The sequence below is a fragment of the Canis lupus genome, chromosome 3, assembly GCF_048164855.1.
Source record: "Canis lupus baileyi chromosome 3, mCanLup2.hap1, whole genome shotgun sequence".
Taxonomy (NCBI): domain Eukaryota; kingdom Metazoa; phylum Chordata; class Mammalia; order Carnivora; family Canidae; genus Canis; species Canis lupus.
Window position 1 is genome coordinate 59,360,934 of NC_132840.1, and position 15,936 is coordinate 59,376,869.

Genomic DNA, 15,936 nt, shown 5'->3' on the forward strand with positions numbered 1-15,936 from the left:
CTTAAGGCATTGTCATCTATCTGCTTCTGTTCTCTATCTTCATAGCCTGTAAATTCTTCTGGGGCACAAAACAATTTTATTTATATTTTTATCTTTGTGTCTCAGCATCTGGCGCAGTGCCTGACATCCATCAGAGCAAACATCTGTGTTCAAGATGGAGTGAAAATTCAGAAACATAGAGCACTGCACAGTAAGAGGAACATGATCAAAAGAAGGAGACTGTAGGAGAAGAATTTTGAGAAAGGCTGTGTGTTATAATGAAACACATTTACTACAAATTAGGACAATGTTTGCAATACATTTATTTCTGGTGAATTGGTCATGAGGTATGAATGCTATTCTATCTATAATGCATGCAGGTATGGGCTTTAGCTATTGCGTCTTCCCTGCTTCTGTTTTAGTTTTTTAATTATCCTGAAGTCAAACTAGTGGAAAACTATATAAAATAATACAAGCTCTTGTACAACCTTTACTTAGATAAAGACCCTTTTTAGCTATTTTCCCTACAAACTCAATGGATGGTGCACTGCATCTGCTTGTCCCACCACCTTAGTCATCTTCAATCTGGTTGGAAAACCCCTTCCTAAAACACACTTTTTAAACTCTTCATGACGTTGGCATTCCGAGGAGTTCAGGTGATTGTGTCCATCTGGATTTATGTGATGGCTTCCTCATTTTAGATGCAAGTCAAATATTTTTGGCAAAAATACTACTTAGTTGATTTTGTGTGTCTCAAAAGATATATGCATCACTACAGGGAGAATATAATGTTAGTTTTGTTCCATTATATTTTTTGAGATTTTTTAAAAATTTATTTGAGAGACAGAGCAAGAGGAGGAAGAGGGGCAGAAGGAGAGGGAGAAGCAGACTCCCCACTGAGCAGGGAGCCCAACATGGGGCTCAATCCCAGGACCCTGAGACCATGATCCGAGCTGAAGGCAGACACGTCACTGACAAAGCTCCCCAGGTGCTCCATTTTGTTCTGATATTAATGATGCTAAATATGATCACTTGTTAGGTAGTATTACCACATCACTCCTGTAAAGATACTGTTTTCTCTTTGTAAAAAGTCATCTGTGGGGTGATGTTTAAGGCCGAATATTCTTTCATTGCAGTGAACCTAGTGTACATTGGTGGTTCTTGCTTGAGCTAATTATTACATAGGTTTGCCAAAATACTGATTTTCCATTAGTCATTGTACATTTATTAGCTGGGGGAGTTTTCCCTCCATACCTACCTTTATCATTGTACTCACAGATTCTGTTTGTGTCTTCAGTGGATTATAATCCATGACCATGACCATATTATAATTTTGCTGCTCAAAGTGTCCTACATCTAACCAGTAGGAATTCCTTGGCTCTGAATCATGCTAATGCACTGCTGTAATTTCTTGAGCAGTTCTAGTTACTAGGTTAGTTACTTTCTAACCTAACAAGGCTGTCCTTTTACTTTCCCTTCTCTAAACCTGGAAGCAGCCTTTGCTCCAAGGTCCCGGTGACAGTAGGATGGTACTCATATCTCAAGGCCTGCGCCATAGACGTGCTTGTTGCTACAAAGTTGTAGGCCATGCAGGGCTCTGACCTGCCTCCACGGGCTCTGACCTTCCTCCACTGCAGTAACTTCAGCTGGTCTTCTGACAGGAGTGTGGCTTCCCTTCAACTAGTTCATCACCCTGGAGCCAGTCACCTTTCCAAAATTCACATCTGTTCTTGTCATACCTATGGCAAAAGCATGGGTGGGAATGAAAATTCATGTGCTTCGTGATGCACTTGAAACCATTTGGTTGTTGGATAAACACAAAATCATTAACATCATCAGAGACCCCACATGGGCTGTCCTTCCCTACATCCCACTCACATTTGGTCTGCTTTATCCCAGCCCTGAATCAATAAGACAAGCATCTTTATAAGATCAGGAAATTTAGACAGACATGTGCAGAGGGTAGCAATGTGGAAAATAAGAGAAAATGTCCATGTTCAAGCCAAGGAGAGGGACCTGGGACAGATCCCACCACCGAAGGAGCCCTGCCAACACCTCAATCTCAGACTTCCAGCCTCCAGAGTGGTGAGGAAATGCATTTCTATTGCTCAAGCTCCCATGGCCATGGCACTTGGTTATAGCCGCCTTAGCCAGCTAGCACACTGTCTTTCTGCTGTTTCAGATCACAGCACTTAGCACAGAATTTCACACCACAAACACTTAATAAATGTTTTTTCATGTGACTTGAGTTAATCACCACATTATAGTGCATGCCTTCCCATTGAGAGTGTAAATAACTGTGGCCTTGGGGTCAGAAGTGACTTCAAATTCTATCACCTTACTAGCTGAGTGACAGTGGGAAAGAAAGCACAGCTCAGGTTAAGGGGATGATAATAATCTAACACATGGGAATAGTTTGGTAATTAAATGAGATTCTGTGAAGTATTTAGCATAGTGCCTGAAAAATAAAATGCACTCAATAAATATTATCTATCACTGCTGTTAGCTTCACTGTATCACAAGATGAGACAGGGTGGAGAGATATACGAGAGTACATTTTGGCGATCTTGTGCAGGGTAGATAAAATACATTATACATTTTCTTCAGCATCTTAATTATAAGTGAACTAAAGACCAGACTAAGTTCCTCAAAAAAGAATGTCTCTCTTCACTGTGTCTGCAGTATTTCATGGGAATATTCCTGCTTTTTGGCTGTCACAACCAAGATTCTTTACCAGAAGACATAAGGCAATGCCTAGAGTGACAGACCATTACACCTCGCCTTTGGAAGGAGGTCCATGCAGGGGCATGGCTCTAGAAGACTAAAGCCATCCCAGAGAACATCCAGAATGGAATAGGGCTGAACTGGGGGGAATCGATCTAAGCTCCTCAACCATGTGGTTATTCCCTAGAAAGTGGTGTTCTCATGCCAGGGTCACTTTACTGTTTGGATGTAAGACTTTACATACAATGGAAGCAGTGAAGTGTGTCTCTGAGGATAAGAACTTCCAAACTAGAAGAAGACATGGAGGACTATTGTGTTTATTATCCACATGTGTGGTCCACTGGGGCCCCTCATCTCCTGGATGATGTCAGGGGACATGGAGGCCGTTTCAGGTAACAGGTGAAACCAGACAACTTCACTAAAGCCCAGAAGCAAGGGGGAGGGAGTCAGGGACTGGAGGGGCCAGCTGGGAATTGATATAAGGAAGACTGTGCCTCACTGGCCTCAGCCAGTTGAGTCTGGAAAGTCAAGTTCAAGAAGCACAATCTGTGTCTTAGCAGATTTTTAGCATACAGTATTGTTAACTATGATCATCATGGCACTCATGAGATCTTCAGAACTCGTGTGTCTTGCATAACTGAACTTTTGTACCATTTGATAGTCTCCTTATTCCCTGAGTTGCACCCCCAGCAACCACCACTCTATCTCTGCTTCTTGGGATATTACTATTTTAGATTCCACACATAAGTGAGAGCATCCCAACAAAGTTATTTTTAAAAAGAAGAAGAAGCTGGATCTGATCCTGCCACTTCAGTTTGAGAAAAGAGGCTTCAGTAACTGCTGATCTCACTCGTTTGCTTTTTTCTTAATCCTTTAATGATGGTCTAGAATGCTTCTGTGTCCCTATGGGTCCACTTGACCCTAACAGGCCAAATTTTCTTCTTATTTTTTTGGTATATTTTTTATTGGAGTTCAATTTGCCAACATATAGCATAACACCCAGTGCTCATCCTATCAAGTGCCCCCACTGAGTGCCCGTCACCCAGTCACCACATCCCCTGTCCACTTTATCTTCCATTACCCCTTGTTTGTTTCCCAGAGATAGGAGTCTCTCATGTTCTGTCACTCTGATATTTCCCACTCATTTTCTCTCCTTTCCCCTTTCACTATTTTTTATATTCCACAAATGAATGAGATCATATAATGTTTGTCTTTCTCTGATTGACTTACTTAACTCAGCATAATACCTTCCAGTTCCAACCACGTTGAAGCAAATGGTAGGTATTTGTCATTTCTAATGGCCGAGTAATATTTCATTTTATATATATGTATATATATAATATTTCATTTTTTTATTTCATTGTTGAAATGAAAATTTATCATTATTATTAATTATTAATTATGAATATTTCATTATTCATATATTTTACTATATAAAATATTATATAAATATAATATTTCATAATATATTAATATTTTATATATATATACCATATCTTCTTTATCCATTCACCTATCGATAGACACTGAGGCTCCTTCCACAGTTTGGCTATTGTGGACATTGCTGCTATAAACATCGGGGTGCAGATGTCCTGGCGTTTCACTGCATCTGTATCTTTGGGGTAAATCGCCAGCAGTGCAATTGCTGGATTGAAGGGTAGCTCAACTTTTAACTCTTTGAAGAACCTCCACACAGTTTTCCAGAGTGGCTGCACCAGATCACATTCCCACTAACAGTGCAAGAGGGTTCCCCTTTCTCTACATCCTCTCCAACATTTGTTGTTTCCTGTCTTGTTAATTTTCGCCATTCTCACTGGTGTGAGGTGGGATCTCATTGTGGTTTTGATTTGTATTTCCCTGATGGCAACTGATGTGGAACATTTTCTCATTTGCTTGCTGGCCATGTGTATGACTTCTTTGGTGAAATTTCTGTTCATGTCTTTTGCCCATTTCATAATTGGATTGTTTGTTTCTTTGCTGTTGAGTTTCATAAGTTCTTTATAGATCTTTGGATACTAGCGCTTTAACTGATAGGTCATTTGCAACTATCTTCTCCCATTCTGTAGATTGTCTTTTAGTTGTGTTGACTGTTTCTTTTGCTGTGCAGAAGCTTTTCATCCTGATTAAGTCCCAAGTTCATTTTTGCTTCAGTTTCCCTTGCCTTCAGGATGTATCTTGCAAGAAGTTACTGAGGCCAAGTTCACAAAGGGTGTTGCCTGTGTTCTCCTCTAGCATTTTAATGTATTCCTGTCTCACATTTAGATCTTTCATCCATTTTGAGCTTATCTTTGTCTATGGTATAAGAGAATGCTTTAGTTTCCTTCTTCAGCATGTGGATGTCCAAATTTCCCAGTACCGTTTATTGAAGAGACTGTCCTTTTTCCAGCAGATAGTCTTTCCTGCTTGTCGAATAACAGTTGACCATAGAGTTGAGGGCCCATTTCTGGGTTCTCTATTCTGTTCCATTGATCCATGTTTGTTTTTGTGCCAATACCAATCAGGCAACAAAAAGAAATAAAAGGCATTCAAATTGGCAAAGAAGAAGTCAAACTCTCCCTCCTTGAAGATGACGTGATACTGTATGTAGAAAACCCAAAAGACTCCACCCCATCGATAGCTAAAACTCATACAGCAATTTGGCAGTGTGGCAGGATACAAAATCAATGACCAGAAGTCAGTGGCATTTCTCTACACTAACAATGAGACTGAAGAAAGAGAAATTAAGGAGTCAATCCCATTTACAATTGCACCCAAAAGCATAGGATACCTAGGAATAAACCTAACCAAGTTTTTAGGGTAAAGGATCTACCCTAAAAACTATAGAACACTTCTGAAAGAAATTGAGGAAGACTCAAAGAGATGGAAAAATATTCCATGCTCATGGATTGGCAGAATTAATATTGTGAAAATGTCAATGCTACCCAGGGCAATGTATACATTCAATGCAAGCCCTATCAAAATACCATGGACTTTCTTCATAGAGTTGGAATGAATAATCTCAAGATTTGTGTGAAATCAGAAAAAAACGCGAATAGCCAGGGGAATATTGAAAAAGAAAACCAGAGCCGGGGGCATCACAATGCTGGATTTCAAGTTATACTACAAATCTGTGATCCTCAAGACAGTATTGCTGAGGCGAGCACTTCTAGTACTATGTTGAATAACAGTGGTGAGAGTGGACCTCCCTGTTGTATTCCTGATCATAAGGGAAAGGCTCCCAGTGTTTCCCCATTGAGAATTATATTTGTTGTGGGCTTTTCGTAAATGGCTTTTAAGATGCTGAGATATGTTCCCTCTATTCCCTACATTCTGAAGAGTTTTGATCAGGAATGGATGCTGTATTTTGTCAAATGCTTTCTCTGCATCTATTGAGAGGATCATATGGTTCTTATTTTTCTCTTGTTTATTTGATCTATATCATTGATTGCTTTACGAGTGTTGAACCAGCCTTGCATCCTGGGGATAAATCCCACTTGGTCATCGTGAATAATCTTCTTAATGTACTGTTGGATCCTATTGGCTAGTATCTTGTTGAGAATTTTTGCATCTGTGTTCATCAGGGAAATTGGTCTATAATTCTCCTTTTTGGTGGGGTCTTTGTCTGGTTTTGGAATTAAGGTGATGCTGGCCTCATAAAATGAGTTTGGAAGTATTCCATCCCTTTCTATCTTTCAGAACAGCTTTAGTAGAATAGGTATTGTTTCTTCTTTAAATGTTTGATAGAATCTGCCTGCAAACCCATCTGGCCCTGGACTTTTGTGTCTTGGGAGGTTTTTGATGACTGCTTCAATTTCCTCCTTGGTTATAGGCCTGTTCAGGTTTTCTATTTCTTCCTGTTCCAGGTTTGGTAATTTGTGGTTTTCCAGAAATGCATTCATTTCTTCTAGATTGCCTAATTTATTGGTGTGTAGCTGCTTATAATATGTTTTTTAAATAATTTGTATTTCCTTGGTATTGGTTGTGATCTCTCCTTCTTCATTCATGATTTTATTAATTTGAGTCTTTTCTTTTTCATTTTTAATAAGGCTGGCTAATGGTTTATCTATCTTATTAATTCTTTCAAAGAACCAACTCCTGGTTTTGTTGATCTGTTCTACAGTTCTTCGGGCCTCTATTTCATTGAGTTCTGCTCGACTATTTATAAACTCTCTTCTGCTTGGCATAGGTTTTATCTGCTGTTCTTTCTCCAGTTCCTTAGGTGTGAGGTTAGCTTGTGTATTTGAGTTTTCCCAATTTTGAGGGATGCTGTAATGCGATGTATTTCCCTCTTAGGACTGTTGTTGCTGTATCCCAAATATTTTGAATAGTTGTTTCTTCATTTTCATTACTTTCTGTGAATCTTTTAATTCTTCTCTAATTTCTTGGTTGACCCTTTCATCTTTTAGAAGGATGCTCCTAACCTTCCCATGTTTGAGTTTCTTCCAAATTTCTTCTTGTGATTAAGTTCAAGTTTCAAAGCATTGTGGTCTGAAAATATGCAGGGGACAATCCCAATCTTTTAGTATTGGTTAAGACGTGATTTGTGACCCAGTATGTGGTCTATTCTGAAGAAAGTTCCATGTACACTTGAGAAGAATGTGTATTCAGTTGCGTTTGGATGTAAAGTTCTGTAGATATCTGTGAAATCCATCTGGTCCAGTGTATCATTTAAAGTTCTTGTTTCTTTGGAGATGTTGTGTTTTGAAGATTAATTAGAGAAAGTGCCATGTTCAAGTCTCCAAGTATAAGTGTATTGTTATTTAAGTATGGCTTAACTTTGGTTATTAATTGATTAATATACTTGGCAGCTCCTGCATTCGGGGCATATATATTGAGGATTGTTAGGTCCTCTTGTTGGATAGACCCTTTAAGTACGATATAGTGTTCCTCTTCATCTCTTACTACAGTCTTTGGGATAAACTTTAATTTATCTGATATAAGGATTGCTACCCCAGCATTTTTTTGAGGACCATTTGAATGGTAAATGGTTCTCCAACCTTTTATTTTCAGGCTTTAGGTGCCCTTCTGTCTAAAATGAGTCTCTTGTATACAGCAAATAGATGGGTCTTGCTTTTTTATCCAGTCTGAAACCCTGTGTCTTGTGATGGGATCATTTAGCTCATTCACGTTCAGAGTTACTACTGAAAGATATGAATTTTGTGTCATTATAATACCTATTCAGTCTGTGTTTTTGTGGATTATTTCTTTGGACTTCTTTCTTTTACAGAATCCCCCTTAATCTTTCTTGCAGAGCTGGTTTGGTGGTCACATATTCTTTCAGTTTCTGCCTATCTTGGAAGCTCTTTATCTCCCCTTCTATTCTGAATGAGAGCCCTGCTAGATAAAGTATTCTTGGGTGCCTGTTCTTTTCATTTAGTACCCTGAATATATCATTCCAGTCCTTTCTGGCCTGCCAGGTCTCTGTGGAAAGGTCCGCTGTTAATCTAATATCCCTCCCCATGTAAGTTAGGGATCGCTTGTCTCTTGCCACTTTAAGGGTTTTTTCTTTATCTTTGGAATATGCAAGTTTCACTGTTACATGTCAAGGTGTTGAACAGTTTTTAATGATTTTAGGGGGGGACCTCTCTATTTCCTGGATCTGAATGCCTGTTTCCCTCCCCTAATTAGGGAAGTTCTCAGCTATGATTTGTTCAAATACACTTTCTGGTCCCCTGTCCCTTTCGGCGCCCTCTGGAACCCCAATGATATGTAGATTTTTTTCCTTCTGAGGCTGTCATTTATTTCCCTTAACCTTACTTCATAGTCTCTTGTTTTTCTCTTTTTCCCTCAGTTTCCTTCCTTGCCATCAACTTGTTTTCTATGTCACTCACTCCTTCTACCTCATTAACCTTCATCGTTAGGACCTCCAGTTTGGATTGCATCTCATTTAATTGATCTTTAATTTTGGCCTGATTAGATCTAAATTCTGCAGTCATGAAGTCTCTTGATTCTTTTATGCTTTTTTCCATAGCCACCAGTAGCTTTATAATTGTGCTTCAGAATTGGTTTTCTGACGTTGAATTGTAATCCAAATTCTGCAACTCTGTGGCAGAGAGTACTATTTCTGATTCTTTCTTTTGTGGTGAGTTCTTTCTAGTCACTTTGCTCAGTGCAGAATGGCTGTATGAGTGGGCTGCATCAAGAATATCAACCATGACCTAAGTAAATTTCACCCTAGATGATTCTGCCAGGGTCAGAGACCAGAAATTGAAAACAAAGATCAGAATTAAATAAAACAAAAGGACCACTAAAGTGAAACCTAATTATAAAACAAAGTAGTAAAAAATAAAAGGCCAGGAATCCTAAAGAATAGAAAAAAAAAGAAAAGAAAAAGAAAAAAGAAAAAAAGGAGAAGAATTCAAGGGGGGGGGGTACTGGGAGATGGTGGTGGTGACGAAGTTGTAGTAGTGGGAGAATGTAGTCTACCTGGGGGGTTCTAGAGGGTGATCCTCTTGTTTCTGAGTATATTAAGTTCTGTATATTAGAAGACACTCAGTTCCAAATTTATATAAAACAGAAATACTTGTAGAAGGCCCCAACATTGACCACCAAAACATAAATGAGATAAAACAGGGGGGCAGAATGGGAATGAGGAATCTCACAGAATGAACCAGCACAGTATACCACTTGGTTCTGGGTGCATACTGGTCATGTTTTTGAAGGTATTAACTTCTGCCATTGTATTTCCCACACAGTTCTTCTCCCTTCCCTTATATTCCCTTTCACTATTATTTATATTCCCCAAATGAGTGAGAACATACAATGTTTGTCCTTCTCCGATTGACTTACTTCACTCAGCATAATACCTTCCATTTCCATCCACGTTGAAGCAAATGGTCGGTATTTGTCATTTCTAATGTCAGAAAGGGAGACAGAACATAAAGACTCCTAACTCTGGGAAACGAACCAGGGGTGATGGAAGGGGAGAAGGGCGGGGGATGGGGGTGAATGGGTGATGGGCACTGAGGGGGGCACTTGACAGGATGAGCACTGGGTGTTATTCTGTATGTTGGCAAATTGAACACCAATAAAAAATAAATTTATTATTATTAAAAAAAAACTTCTGCCATTGTAGAACAACATGAGGCAGAGAAAACACAAAACACAAAACAAAACAAAAAATATATCTTGTATATCTCCCAAAATTATGGTGAGCACGTTGAAGGGAATCTAGAAGTGGAAAATATATCTAGGACCTGTAATTGTAGAAATATTGAAGTCAAAAAGGAAGAATCTTAAAAATGAATAGGTGGTAAAATATTGTAGTTAAGGTGGAAAAAAGAAAAAAAATGGAAATTTACAGTCTGATATAGAAACAAGTTGTACTGGAAAAAGGAAGAAAAAAAGAGGAAAAAAGGAGGGGTAACCTCTGGTTCTATGTACTGTAAATCCCTCAACTTCCCCTGGACCTTCCTAGTGCTGCTTAGTCAGGAACTTGCTCTTCCCCTGTCCATCCAGCTGGTCTTCTGGGGGAGGGGCCTGTTGTGCTGGTTCTCAGGTGTGTGTACCTGGGAGCTACCGTGCCCCCTGCTAGGTGCCGGGCTCAGTGGGAGCTGTTTACCTCGTGAGACCCCTGTTCCCTGACACCCTGCCTCTCCCAGGCACAGGGTGAAACAAAGAAGAACAACACCACTGGTGGCGGCTAGGTCCCTAGCCCTGGAGTCTGCTCCCTGCGGTGACTACCGCAGTCTCCCAGTCTGCACTGGCCTGGATGCTCCCAGGGCGGGGGTCACTGACCTGCACAACTTGGGGGCACCCAGCAGCAGGAAAGCCCTCACTGTCCTGTGCTCTCCCTGCCTCTGCCTATCCCCAGAGGAGTGCAGGATCCTGGGCTGTGTCCCCTTAGCACCCTGGGATCCAGGGCCTGCACTGCTGGAATTGTGCTCCCAGGCCATGGCTCCTGAAAGCAGCAGGATGCAGCCCCCTCCCAGGCCAAATTTTCTTGTAATTAATCAAGAAAATGTTCTAAATACCATAGGGATAACAGCAATTGACATGCAGCTCTCACGACTTTTCTGGAGGGATCTGCTCCACTGGAAATACTGAAAATCAAAATTATTCTTACTCTTGAAAAAAAGGCATCTCCTCAACTCTGAGCGAGCCTCCTAGTCTTTAAACTAGGGGCTCCCAAGAGTAACAGACACCAGCACACCTGATGGTCTTTTCTACCCAACAGGATAAAATACCCACTCTGTGAGCATGCTATATTCCAAATTACTTCACATTCTCAAGATTGCCAGATCTTATTCGACCCCCAGTTACCACCCTGACTTTTGTCCCCAACTATTATGACTGCAAACCCACCCTTGGGAGTCATGAGATCATTACCCCAGAGGAGTACCAGCATCTCTTCCTTCATTATTTCCAGTCATTTGGGAGATTAGAGAGACAAGAAAGGATGAGTGAAATCTTCAGAGACCTTTCTACAGGAAAATTAACTACTTTCTACTTGTTATATTCAGGGAAAAGTAGTCTGTGATTAAAAATTAGTGAAAAAAAGCTAATGTTCAAAAATAGACATAGCTTTCCATCTGCACCGATATGGTCTTTGATAAAGATGTGTTTTCATTCTCTTTTAATAATCCCAGGTCCTGTGACTGATTTCTGAGAAAATGCTGTATTACAAACTCCAGGTGGGTCATGGCCCACTAATGATACCAGAGTATAAACCGAAGTCATAACCCTTCCATTAAATTTTGAGCAATCACAATACACACCAGTGATGATGCTGAAAAACAAGCATTTTTCTAGAGAAGCACAGACCATTTATGGGAATATTGAACTGCTGTTCAGTAAACACAGATGCTTGAGAAGAGTCAGCTGTAAACCAAAGAGCTTGAGTCTGGGGGAGTGGGTGGAAGGGAAAGCCAACAGCAGAAGGTTTCCATGACCTAAGGGTAGACAGTTTGTACATATCATGTCTATCACCATAAATATTTCTACAGCACATTGAGACAGTGATCTATCTTCTGAAAATGAATGCTGGCTTTTAGATATCTAACAACTCAGTTTGTAACTGTTACATTTGTGCATTTAATTTATGATATTTTCTTTGATTATCATTTAAAAGTTGTTCACTAAATTAAAGATCATATCTATCAGATGTAGCAAATGCTTCTGCTGCCTTGCATCTCATCAACACACCGCAGCTGATTCCCGCTGCAGTTGGGACCACCTGTCTGTAAAAGCGCCAACATGCCATCTAAAGCACTCCACCTCCACAGTTCCACACCAAAGCCTGTTCAGAGCCAAAGAGCTTGCTCAGCCCCACAAAAGCAAAGTCCAGGAGTATGGGCAGCTCTCAGGCAGGGAGGTATGGGAAGTGGCAGAGAAGTGCCCCAACCTCCTGTACTTCAGATGGAGAGTCCCATTCTGTATGTTCCTCAGAGATTCTTGAAAAACTGTGCCAGCCTCAACTTCAAGGACTTACCATAGTGTGGGCTTCTTCTCCCTCCCCAGCCCATTATCTATGCACCTTCTCTAGTGCTTCCTGGGCTCCCCTCCCAATCAAAGCATCTGCTCCCAGCTTCACATATAAAGTTCTACTTTCAGAAGAAGCCAAATATCTGAAGATCTAGAGTCATCTAGATGAAAGAAATTTTATCTAGGAATTTAGATACTGAAACAAAGGCAATGAGGCAACTTGGAAAGAGTACCATCTAATCCTCCAACACTTATCTATGTAGCATTTACCAAGTGCCGAGCACTGTTGCCAGCACTGGGGAGACTGTTCCAGGAAGTGGCTATAAGAATAGCTGCTTACAGAGTTATTATTTGTAAAGCACTTAGCACTGTGCCTACCACACAGTAAGTAGTATGTGTCTATTATTAAACTAATAGAAAATAGAAGAGTGGACTAAGTCCCAAGTACCTATTGATTATATCTCCCCATTTAAACGACCTTTCAGCTTTTCAACAAACTCCAATAATCTTTTCAATTAATTTTTTTATTTCAAGATAATTAGACATTCAGTGAAGTTGTAAGAAATAAATTACAGAATGACTGAATGTGCCCTTATCTGAGTAGCGTAATTTTAATTACAGTGCTAATCAAAATAATTCATTTCTCTATTTTCTCTTTCTGTTTTGCCTGGAACACAGGGTCCAGTGATTTCTTATTGAGGTGAAATTTTCATAACGTAAAATAAACCATTTTAAAGTGAATGGCATTTAATATATTCATAACATTGTGCGACTATCCATATCAAATTCCAAAACAGTTTGTGAGCCAAAAAGGAAACCTTGTGATAGTAGGCAGGCACTCTGTGTTCTCCCTCATCCCAGCCCCTGACACCCTGCCAATCTGATTTTGTAACCGTTAATTTACCAATTCTGTGTATTTCATATAAATGGAGCCATAACCAGCATCACCTTGATTCCAAAACCAAAGACCCCACCAAAAAAGGAGAATTATAGACCAATATCCCTGATGAACACAGATGCAAAAATTCTCAACAAGATACCAGCCAATAGGATCCAACAGTACATTAAGAAGATTATTCATCATGACCAAGTAGGATTTATCCCCGGGATGCAAGGCTGGTTCAACACTTGTAAAGCAATCAATGTGATTGATCATATCAGCAAGAGAAAAAACAAGAACCATATGATCCTCTCAATAGATGCAGAGAAAGCATTTGACAAAATACAGCATCCGTTCCTGATCAAAACTCTTCAGAGTGTAGAGATAGAGGGAACATTCCTCAGCATCTTAAAAGCCATCTACGAAAAGCCCACAGCAAATATCATTCTCAATGGAGAAACACTGGGAGCCTTTCCCCTAAGATCAGGGACATGACAGGGATGCCCACTCTCATCACTGCTCTTCAAAAAAGTACTAGAAGTCCTAGCCTCAGCAATCAGACAACAAAAAGACATTAAAGGTATTCAAATTGGCAAAGAAGAAGTCAAACTCTCCCTCTTTGCAGATGACATGAATCTGTACATAGAAAACCCAAAGACTCCACCCCAGGATTGCTAGAACTCATACAGCAATTTGGCAGTGCGGCAGGATACAAAATAAATTCCCAAAAGTCAGTGACATTTCTCTACACTAACAATGAGACTGAAGAAAAAGAAATTAAGGAGTCAATCCCACTTACAATTACACCCAAAAGCATAAGATACCTAGGAATAAACCTAACCAAAGAGGTAAAGGATTTATACCCTAAGAACTACAGAATACTTCTGAAAGAAATTGAGGAAGACAGAAAGAGATGTGAAAATATTCCATGCTCATGGATTGGAAGAATTAATATTGTGAAAATGTCAATGCTACCCAAGGCAATTTACACATTTAATGCAATCCCTATCAGAATACCATGGACTTTCTTCAGAGAGTTGGAACAAATCATCTGGAGATTTGTGTGGAATCAGAAAAGACCCCGAATAGCCAGGGGAATATTAAAAAGGAAAACCATATCTGGGGGCATCACAATGCCAGATTACAGGATGTACTACAAAGCTGTGGTCATCAAGACAGTGTGGTACTGGCACAAAAACAGACACATAGATCAATGGAACAGAATAGAGAATCCAGAAGTGGACCCTCAACTTTATGGTTAACTAATATTCGATAAAGCAGGAAAGACCATCTACTGGAAAAAAGACAGTCTCTTCAATAAATGGTGCTGGGAAAATTGGACATTCACATGCAGAAGAATGAAACTGGCCATTGTCCTATACCATACGCAAAGATAAACTCAAAATGGATGAGAGATCTAAATGTGAGACAGGATTCCATCAAAATCCTAGAAAACACAGGCAATACCCTTTTTGAACTTGGCCACAGCAACTTCTTGCAAGATAAATCCATGAAGGCAAGGGAAACAAAAGCAAAAATGAATTCTTGGGACTTCATCAAGATAAAAAGCTTCTGCACAGCAAAAGAAACAGTCAACACAACTAAAAGACAACCTACAGAATGGGAGAAGATAGTTGCAAATGACCTATCAGGTAAAGGGCTAGTATCCAAGATCTATAAAGAATTTACGAAACTCAACAGCAAAGAAACAAACAATACAATCATGAAATGGGCAAAAGACATGAACAGAAATCTCACAGAGGAAGACATAGACATGGCCAACAAGCACATGAGAAAATTCTCTGCATCACTTGCCATCAGGGAAATACAAATCAAAACCACAATGAGATACCACCTCACACCAGTGAGAATGGGGAAAATTAACAAGGCAGGAAACCACAAATGTTGGAGAGGATGTGGAGAAAGGGGAACCCTCTTGCACTGTTGGTGGGAATGTGAACTGGTGCAGCCACTCTGGAAAACTGTGTGGAGGTTCCTCAAAGAGTTAAAAATAGACCTGCCCTATGACCCAGCAATTGCACTGCTGGGGATTTACCCCAAAGATACAGATGCAGTGAAATGCCAGGACATCTGCACCCCGATGTTTATAGCAGCAATGTCCATAACAGCCAAACTGTGGAAGGAGCCTCAGTGTCTATCGATAGATGAATGGATAAAGAAGATGTGGTTTATGTATACAATAGAATATTACTCAGCCATTAGAAATGACAAATACCCACCATTTGCTTTGATGTGGATGGAACTGGGTGGTATTATGCTGAGTGAAATAAGTGAATCGGAGAAGGACAAACATTATATGGTCTCATTTATTTGGGGAATATAAAAAATAGTGAAAGGGAATAAAGGGGAAAGGAAAAAAATAAGTGGGAAATACCAGGAAGGGAGACAGAACATGAAAGACTCCTAACTCTGGGAAATGAACTAGGTGTGGTGGAAGGGGAGGGGGATGGGGGTGGGGCTGGCTGGGTGGCGGGCACTGAGGTGGGCGCTTGATGGGATGAGCACTGGGTGTTATTCTATATGTTGACAAATTGCACACCTATAAAAAATAAATTTATTTTTTAAATAAAGGAGAGAAAATGAGTGAAAGTATCAGTGAGGGTGACAAAACATGACACCTAACTCTGGAAAACGAACAAGGGGTAGTGGAAGGGGAGGTTGGCAGGGGTTGGGGTAACTGAGTGATGGGCACTGAGGGGGGCACTTGGCGGGATGAGCACTGGGGGTTATGCTCTATGTTGGCAAATTGAACTCCAATAAAATTTTTTTTTAAATGGAGCCATACACTGTAAGACCTTTTGTGTCCAGCTTTTTGCACTTAGCATAATGTTTCTGAGATGTTTACAGTATAACATATACAGATACTTCATTCTTTTTATTGCCAAATAATAACCAATCCTATGTACCTACCACATTGGTGGTCCTTTCAT

The 15,936-nt window shown here is 40.0% G+C and overlaps 1 long non-coding RNA gene across 3 annotated transcripts in view; it reads right to left on the reverse strand.

Annotated features, from left to right (window-relative positions):
• Window positions 1-313: 313 nt before the first annotated feature.
• The window catches only part of LOC140625026 (uncharacterized), a 33,991-nt gene continuing 18,368 nt past the window's right edge, over window positions 314-15,936 (reverse strand). For all 3 annotated transcript variants that reach the window (XR_012024429.1, XR_012024430.1, XR_012024427.1), the window contains one exon: window positions 314-1,718. This is a non-coding gene — a long non-coding RNA (uncharacterized lncRNA). The remainder of the gene's footprint in view (window positions 1,719-15,936) is intronic.